Here is a 10,421-nt window from a genome sequence, read left to right as displayed (position 1 = left end):
TGAAGTATCACTGACAAGAAGTACAAGAGTAAACGTAATAGATATAGGACCCCATCCTTGCAGAATTTAACATTACTTTAGTGAAATATATCAAATACAAAATAGTCTCTTGTACTTCTAAGTGGCCTGAGTAAAGATGAGATAAAAGAATAAAACAGCCCAAGTTTAAGATTATAGAATATAAATTAGTTTATTTTTAACACATACAAACACAGTTTGATTATAGATGTGATGATATAAAAAATGAATATTCCTCAAGGGTCCCACAATAGGGTAAATCTTCAAAGAATAAAATAGATATCTTAGAATTTAATTTAAGTAATCACTATCCAACTTAGTTTTCTGTAGTAATAACAAGTTACACAAGAGGGAGCTGTGATCTGATAAATATTTTAAAGTTCCATATAAAGTCTTTTCCGTTCAGAAATAACTAAGAAAAAACACACGATGATAATAAGTGTAGTATTTAGGTTTCTTTGTTGTCACCTAAAAAGTGATTGAGGTCTTTTTATATTTTTTACAATAGATAGTACTGTGGCTTTAAGTATTTTGTCAAAAACACAAAGTATTTTAATATACTTTAGGTGACAATTTTAACACATTTCTGCTTTATTTACAATTAGAGACTGTGGCAGAAAAATACTTTGCATATAAGAACTAGGCATTTAATTTAGGAACCAGTTCTAGCATCCCAACTCAAATCTATTACACTCTTTCAAAACTGAGCTAAAAAAATAAGGTAAACATCTATTTGGATTTTTTTTTCTTCCTCTGCAAAATTGTCTAAGAATTGACGTGCCCAGCTTCTGACATTTTAAATAATTCTAATTTTCAGAGGCTACCGTGAAAACCCTGTCTTTAATGAAGTAAATTTTATAACCCACTTATGTCATCAGGAGGGTCAAGTTTACACGTCATTTTACATCCAACATGTAATGTGCAAATGTATTTGTACACACACCCACCCCTTTTCACTATTCACTACATGTAAATATTTACATTTTAGGAGTTAAACAACAACAACAACAACAAAACACCTAAAATTAGTATAGGGCTTTGTGAACTATAGAAGCTACTCCAGAACTGAGAGCTTTAAAAAAGAACTCAAATGTTTACTAACCTTCTCATTTCAGTTTACTAACATTCTCATTTCAGTAACCACTCAGAACATTCAGTGGTTGAGACAACTAGAAACTCAGCCAGAGAAAGCAGAAACAAGCTCCTTCAGCAAGCTAGTAACATCATGAGGAGTAGGGAAAACAGAACTTACTCCCTGAACAAACTCAGAACTCGGAGGGAAAGAGCATAAGTATCCCTCACACTGGTACTACCTTACCTCTTCAACCAAATGAGCTCAGGGCAGCAAAATATGCTGGACCATACCACCCAGAGAAACTGAAAATTAACTGCATGAGGAACGTTTACATGCCAATGTCCTCAGTGTCTGACTTTTAGTATAGTTTATTCTGAGTATCCTTCCTCGTTCTTGCCTCTTCCTGGTTTTATCTCTCAATTAGGAATTATTTACTCCAATTCCCTGTTGTCCTCTCTATGCATTGTTCAGGCTGCATTTGTGCTAGTTACGTCTTTTTTTATATATATCTATATATATATATATCTATATATCTTTACATCAAAGACAGGGATACCCAGAAAGAAAAGAATCAAAATGAAAAGGCAGGAGTTGCATTCTGCAGTTTAAATATTTCAAAATATTTAACAGAAATAGGAAATGTCTAAAGCTAACATATAAGCTGATCGTGCATATTTCAACCTTAACATGCATGTACTACAACAGGGACTCTGAGGGAGGACCAAAGTGCCTAATACATTCAAAAGCCCAGGAAACATTTCCCAGAATTCAAATCACTGTCCTATAAATTATGGTTTTGTTTATCAGTAAAACTTAAAGTTTTAGTAGTTCTGTGAATAGTAGCCTACAGTAGGTAGAATCACTGGTCAGTGTTTTTTTGACATCCTAGGCAATTTTGGTAATTCAGGATAATTAGTCTCAAGGTAGATAATCTTTTAACTCCATTTAATTTTCCTAGGATGCTCCATTTCTCAGAGAAGATATTGATAACAGTCTGTTTCTATTCAGGATAGCAATTCTATGGTTAGGTTTTACTTTCAAGACATACAAAGCAAAACTAGCCTAAGTGATGGATATATTTAATGACAATTTTAAGTAGTTTTCAACTGTTTTGTTTGTTTGTTTGTTTTTACCTTTTCTACCCAGTGTTTATTTTAAGCTTGAAAAAGAGCCCAAGTGCCTAAAGACATCTTTTTTTTTTTTTTTTTTTTCCCCACCTGTACCAGATGGTCTTACAAGAGCTATTACCTGAAAACCTAATCTAAGGATATAGGTAAGATAATGACAGTTACCCTCCTACTAGTGTACATAAACGCTTTTGTTTATTTATATCTTGGAAAAATACAAGCTTATTTGGAAATCTGGGTCTTAGCTGCTGCTGCATCTCTTCGTGTATCGGTGGAGACTGCAGACTTCCCTAGCAAGTTCTCAAAGCGTCTATTGCAAGATAGATAAATTCATTTATTCAAAAATGAGCGATGAAGTTATCCTGCTGTCTCTTGAAACAGTTACCATCATCTAAATTGAGGTCTGTCTTTTTCACCCCCCAAAATGTATAACAAGATTAATAACTTTTAAGAACACTTCTAGATATTCACCAAAATGATACATGCATGTGAATTTACACTTGTGTCATTTTAAATGCTGGGTTAAAGGAGTTTAAAGGGACCACTGGACATCTTTAATGAGCAAAGTGAAAATTAGGAGGCATTTTCATTTTTACTTCGGGTTGTTCACACATGCTATTTATTCTTTTCATATATTCTGAAAAGTGCATTTCATCAATCTGCTTATCATGAATTCCAATCTCTTTCTAGCTATATTTAAGCACAGCTAGTGGTATGTACTTATACCTGTACGTCTCTTCTAAACCTTCGTCTTGGTCCAGGTGGCCTGGCAACTAATGGAAGATAACAGCCCCTAAAACTCGGGAGCATTTACATGCTTTGTCCGGACTGGAATCCAGAAGTCTGTGTTCACTTCATAAGAAGCATAACTCTTTTTGTTTAGAGAGAAAAAAAAAAAAAAAAAAGGAACTCTGGCCACTCTAGGTAGGTGCATAATCACTTTTTCCAAACAATTGAACATAGCTTTCTTTTTTCCATTGTTTCTATCCTTTTGAATAAAGCACTTATTATGAAACTTAAAAGTATGTATTGTTATTTCTTCTACTTCAGGGGAGCTCAAATCCTTGTTGTTCACCACTTGACATGCCCAAATCACCAGGTTAGCAGTAGAAGAGAGGTTATTATTTCTCTACTGGAATGGGGATCGGGAGGGAGGGAAAGAGAATATGAAGGATAAAGGGAATAAAAAAAATGTTAGTTCTATGTTCCAAAGACTGCTATTATTTTTTTTATCCAGCTAAGAGTTCAGTACAAAATAAAAGAACTATTTTGGTGCAGGGATGGCAGCCAGAGTATCCTAATACTAACTTGTTGAATGAGTCATATTGTTGCACTTACTTTTTTTTTTTTTTTCCTGACTCACTGAATTTATCTTCTTTTTTCCTTCCCTCCGTGCTGCATCTTTATTAGAAGGAGTGGAAGGTCTCCTTTCTTTCCATTTCCCTCACTTCTTCATCATAGACTAATATCTGGTAGTTAGACAGGCTTTCTAATGGGAGAACGATATGTGTTTCACTCTTTGAACACAAAAAAAAATAAAATTCCATTCCTTGGGAAATGCTGTAACTATTATGAAATTGTGTGAAAGATGGTTATGAACTCTCCTGCAGTTACACTGATAATAAAACAAGAATCTTAAATTCCATTTTATTGGCTACCCAGTCCTGTAGGCCTATTTTGAGGAAGCCCGTCAGAACACTACTGGAAGAGGGTTTAGATTAAGGAACTAATTTCAAGATGTCAGACAACCTTTGATATGAGGTTAAGTAGAAAAGAAAAAAAATACCTCTTTTCTGGCATGCGTTCTGGACATGTTCATATTCTAGATGCCTTGAGAGTATAAAATTCAAAGAGCAGGAATTTTAGATACTTCTAGCCCTGAGTGGAAGCCAAGTGGGGGTTTTACAGGTTGCTTTTTTACACTTGTGCCTGAAGTGGGATCTCAGCTGAAATGCAGTTGCCCAAGTCTTTTATTAGGCACCCAAGGCTTTAGTCAGATATGTCAAGGCATATTTGAAGCAGGAGCTATTCTGAAATCTTTAGAAGTTTAACTCCAGACCCAAATCTTGATGTTTGCTCTCCTGACTTTTGATCTTTCCTTTCCAATCAGTGTGGGAAGGAGAGCTGGTAAAGCAAGCTGTGTATGGGAAATTAAAATGAGAACAAAAGCCTGTCCAAATTATGCAACAAGGATCATTATGCTATAAAATTGCTCTTCAAATGTGGCTGTCATTGAAAGATATTAAGATTTCAACAGTTATTTTCCTGATGAAGACTTAATTTCTTGCATGAAAAGGTTTTTAAGCTTAAAGCTGTGCCTACACAATTAGTATCCTTTGGTTTTTAAAATCAGTTTGAAGGGTACTAACGTATTGGAATGTAACAGAAGTATTTTTCTTCATTACAGATCAGTTGTCTCAAACCACTTTCACAATTGTCTTAGAATTTAAATAATTTACAAACGTAATGTATCGTTAGCTACAATGATCACTAGATCATTTTGCAATGCAGTCTTAGGAAGCAGCCTCACTGCAGGCTTGAGGCTCATGTTGCTGTATCTACGGTAGAGTTCAGGGTGGACAAAGCTGTAACTAAATTTCATCTGCAAATTCAAAGGAGGATTGGAATACAGCAGAGAACAGAAGCCACAGATTCCATTTTTTAACCCCATTCTCTTTCTCCCATGGAATGGGGTATTTGTGCATGCAGTGAGGCAGAAATAAGTTATTTTAACATACCACAGTGTTTGAAGAAACAAAATCTGTAAATAATATTCTTGATGTTGCCGCTGTTGTTGAGGTTCACACAGTGCATAGGTATGTACATGTCACTGGAGGGCTCTGTAGTGCATATCTGTAATCAAAACGCACTCTTTGACCTAGGAACAACCTGATGTGGAGTTTCAAGCAGAGTTACTTTGAAGAGCAAACACGGACTTTTCTTCCTCAGTTTCCCCCCTAGTCATCCCATGCTCATCCCTTACATAGCCAGTTGTTTGTTGTGGGGTTGTTATATCCCAGTGTCTGGGATGGGAAATCTGGCCCCTGTCCTTCTCCTATGGTGTGGTCCTGCGCTCCTCTTAAACCTCCATCTGTAAAATGCTCTCTCTACTAAATGTTTAAAGGAGAGTAGGTAAGTATTTTGTGTGTTTACTTAATATGTTCCCCCTACTCATATTCCATTCTTTTCATCTCTGGCATTGCTTTAATCTGATTTCTTTATACAAATCCACTTTTTTTTTTTTTTTTTTCCTCAAGTAGACAAGATAATTCGTATGAACAAGAATATTGTTGTTATTTTCATTACTTCTTTATTTTCCCTTCTCTTTACTTTTAAATATTTATTTGTGCCTGCTGGACTTAGCTAGCATTTTAGCCTACTTATGCTAGATGCTACACAAATCCAGTAAGAGACAGGACATATTAAGAAAACCCTAGAGTCCAAATAAAGAAGGCAACATGTATTCACATAGGAGAGGCACAGATCAATAAAATGGCTTATCTAGGACAGTCAATAGCTAAGCTAAAAACAGAATCCAGGTCTCTTGAAATTCAATCCCACTCACCACCCACTGACCTATGCAACCTACTTTTTATAACATATCAGTAATTCAAACTGGGTAGAAACAGTGGTACCGTGTGACTTAGACATACGTTTCTCCGATAGGGCCTCATCCTATTACGTTTGTAACAAACAGACACTTCTAATGGTTGTTGAGTCCAGCTCATATTGAAGAGCAAATCAGTAACAGCGAGCATACCTTCAAATAATTTAGCCAACACAACAAGTACGTTTTCACAAGTCAGGACTGGTTAGTAAATATGATGGAGAAAAAAACAGACAGACCTCAATTTAGATGATGGTAACTCTTTTAAGAGACAGCAGGATAAATTCTTTATCTCTCACTTTTGGATCTGAATAGTCTACTGACAAACTTTTAGAGAAAATCAGTATTTTTTTCTCCAAAAAAAATATCTGAGTTTTTACAAAGAAATTCTGTTATCTAAGCAGAGTACTAAAAGCACACAGCATTATTGTAGGTGGCAGTAGTAAGGTCACATTTGTTACTCTTATTATCATTACAGTTACTTTTATAAATAGCGCTGATATCTCACTGTCATAAAGGTTATATGTGAATGAAGTTACAAGTAGTCTTATTGCCTACAAAGCCACAATACTGAAACCTCTTACACATATAGATACCTTTCTATTATTTGTGGGTGGATCTTAATCCTTTTTTACAGACTAAGCATGTTGCAAGCGTAGAGGAGCTCAGGTCTCCTTTCCGTGTACAAGTATTGGAACAGGATCTCTGCAGGCTACAGTGTGGGTATGCCTGGTGTGGTCCTGTGTAACCCAGCCCAGGGGGACAGGGTTTATGGCTTCAAAGCAATCCCAATGGACTACAGCTATGCAGCTTCCCTAGCTGATATCCATGTATGTGTGAACTTACAGGCTTTTGAAAATGTCTACACCTCACAGCTAAGTGTTCAATGGTTAGTAGTTTCATCTCTACATCTCACTCTGTGTTCTTCTAGCTTTGTTATTTAAGTATTATATTATGTATGTTTTAACTATTGTCTCATTTCTCATCAACTTAGATAACTGAAAACTAACCATACTTAATATTAATGCAGTCAACAGCCTCACTTAAGTATATAAAATTCCAGGTAGTAAAACTATTAATTTTGCAGGATTATGTCTGTTCATCAATTATTTTCAATTATTTTAGAAGAAAATTTAAAAGACGAATGAAATACACTAAATGCACTGAGAATGAGAACTAAAGAGAAGGCAGCAATTCAGAAGAAAAAAAAAAGTTACTTGAGACACCTAACAAAAGAGGTAAATAAGAACCTACTGCTCTATACTTAAATTTTCTCTGTTCTTTGTGATCTCTGGAATTTTGCACTGTTTTTCATGTGACATTTCCAAAAATCTCCATTTTCCAAATTCCCATAATGAACATTTTTTTCCCACAGTTTTACTCTACTATGCAAACTAGTTCTAATTAATTATACGTAACTGTTTTTACTTATAAGTTATTTATATGATATTTTAAAATGTATTTTGATTTTAAAAGTTTGCTTCTAAAAATACACAAAATCAGCACTCATCTAGGAAATATTGAAGTTCATCTGTTGTTTTTTTTTGGTCTTATGACTACATTATGTTTAGATTCTTACTGCACCTGAAATAAATTACCTGCCTTCCACTTGAAGGTGTCAAGACGTGTCAAGATCTTTAGCTGTTCCACCTCCAGTGAAAGGCTGTCAAGGTAAAAACGCTACATGTCATTTTAGCTTCCCACGCTTCATCCAATTTTAATTTACTCTTAAACTGCTACAATATCTTGTGAGTACTGTATGTTTTTCAAGTAAACGTTTACAATCCATTTTTCCTTCAAGAATAAAAAATAAAGGAATACAGCAAAATAAAAAAAAATTCTGCACCTTGAAGATTATGGTATTTGCAACTATTTTTGTCAGAAAGGAAAAGTGAAAAAGAGAAATTTCAAATAGAAATAGACTACAAATTGCACATGGTTTCAGAGAAAATTTTTCCAGTGCCAGGAACGGAAGAATGGGTTCCATCAGTTCCAGTGTCACAGCTGTCAGACTGATCTTCCCCTTTTCCCTTTACCAGTCAGATACTTCTTTAAATACCCTACATCCTGTAACCCCCAAAAAAGCAAAACTTCCCTTCTTCATGTTTTAGAGGAAACAAAGTTATTTGCATATTATCATGCAAGCATGTTATTTCTTCTATTTGTTTTCAGTCTTTCATAAATATTTAAGCTCTCAAAATAGGCAAATAGGCAAACAAAATTGTTGGAATGTGATTAAGTGCTTGTTTCAGTAGTTTCTACATCCATTTACTTGTAGTTTTATGAGATAATTTCAGGTAGCTACAGAGATACTTAACTCTCTCCATTGACTGTGCACAAAAATATCCGTTTCAAAACCTGCAAAGATCAAACAATTCCTACGTTAGTTATGTTAGCTGCAGAAAAACCACCACCTCTGATGCTGATTTCCTGCTTGAAAAACCATAAGCTAATTGCAGAACAAAAGCTACGTTTTGAGAGGTCCTCCGCTTAGAGCAGTTACTGTGTTAAAGCCTATCTGATGCAGAACAGCTTGCAAGTCTTTTGCACGTTCTGTGAAGAAGATAATCTGGTTGTCGTATGCTGTTAATGCTGCTGGATGTGATGATATAGCACGAAGCAAAGCAAGCTCCATCCTTTAGTGTTAAATCTTTCAGTTTCAACTGCTCCAAAGAGCATTTGGGTAAAGAGTAGGCAGCTGCTTTTTTTTTTTTCAGTCAACTGTCATCTTTACCAACTCACTTTCCACCTGCTGATTTTTGAAAAGTTAAAATCCTTCCCACTCTCTTCAAGTCAGTTACCAAGCTTCAAACACATGGTGCTAGGATAACTGCTTTTACATGACTGACAACGAAAAAAAGCAACATGCAGAGAGCAACAGGTAACTTGTGGTATTTAGAAGACTTTATTTATTATTTACTTACTGTTAGGTGATGACTCCTTGTTACTTACTCATTTTTCAAAGCCAAATGTTCAGTGTATTTAATGTCCAAATTAAACATTTTTTTCCTTAATTAAAATGATGAAGATTAATTAATGAAAATAGCTCAGACTTTAACACCTAAAAAATATATTTTCAGAAAACTGCTTTGTTATCTTAGGTATGCAATTTTTAACAGTATTTGGGCTATGCAGTGTTCAGTGCTCCTATGTCTATGTGACATTGGTGAGAATATCATTTCTGAAATATGACAGGATGCCCATAAACGCAGGGCTTCTAAACATCCACATTTAAGGGCTCTGAATCTAATCCCCAGGAATTTTCCTTCATTCCAGGGCTGGAAGTCAGTTGTCTTGCTTTTCCACCAGCCCCTCCTCTTCTATGTGTGTTTGCAGCTTTTCTGTGTATGAAAGGCTTGAGCACAGGAAACCAAGTAGAAGTAGCTCCACAGCTTGCTGTCCCTGATCTTATATCCTTCTGCACTTCATGTGCTGCACCTACGAAATCCCAGGTGAGGACCAAGACTGCTTCAAAGGAGAGCCAGCTGAGGGACAGGACAAAAAGATAAGATGCACACAGGAGAGAAAAAAAGGGCTTACATGGCTTCAGGTGCTGAAAATGATCTTGAGGGCAACCTAACCATCCTGAGCACAGTCAGAATGTTACAACTCAGCTTCTACCACTAAGTCCTGGGCTGCTAAGTTAAACAGATCTCATAGAGTTGACTGGAAGAGTACTTAATAATTAGAAAAGGGGCTATGAGTTTTTATGAGCTCTTTGAATTTAAATGCCATTTTGACAGATTCAGATCAAAATATCTAGGACTTGATGCACAGCAGTAGTCAGCACTAAGAATAATCAATGTAGTCACTAAAGGGCACCCCGCAGAGATCTGGATTTACAAAGCAAGTGTACAGAAAACTGAAATACCCAGAGTGACTGGCACTTTTGGAAACAAAGTGCAGATAAAGATTTAAGGTTTTAAATGCTCTGATTTCATCCATTTAAGGATTTTCTAAACTTTTCGGTGTGGATATGCTAACACTTTTAATTCATTATGATCAGCACTCTTGCTTATTTTTCCTCTTTTTATTATGATACTAATTAACTTGTAATCAACAGCAACTCCATTAAAATCCTTGTGGCTTTGTAATATTCTAAGTGGTATAAGATAAAACCAAATGCCATCTAAATGTCTTTCTTTACATAGATATACATATATATGATCATACACACATTTATTAGCATTTTATTTTAAGCTAAACAAGATTCAAAAAATATCAGTGAAACACCTGTAGACTTTAGTATTGTATAACTATGTCAGGGGAGCAGATGGGTTTTTATAGAAGACTGATTCTTCAGTTTTATGTCAGATTTTTAAAAGATAAATACAGTAATGTGTTTATATTCTCAGCCATCTAAGCATAATTATGTAGGAAAGCTATAAGAGAATTTACAGACTATTTATTAACTGCAAATAAATACAGCACAGTAATAATGACACAGTGGCTTTTATCATGTCATGCCTGTGAAGTGCATATCCTTATTTTGTTAGTCTGGTAGAAAGAAATTTTAATGTACTTACATTAAATTTCTGTATAGGTGAGCAGGCTTCCTAAATGATATGCATTAATGTGGAAAGGTGGGAATCTT

This window comes from Anser cygnoides, chromosome 5, assembly GCF_040182565.1.
Source record: "Anser cygnoides isolate HZ-2024a breed goose chromosome 5, Taihu_goose_T2T_genome, whole genome shotgun sequence".
Classification (NCBI taxonomy): Eukaryota; Metazoa; Chordata; class Aves; order Anseriformes; family Anatidae; genus Anser; species Anser cygnoides.
The sequence above is the reverse complement of the archived record's forward strand: the minus strand, read 5'-3'. Positions refer to the sequence as shown.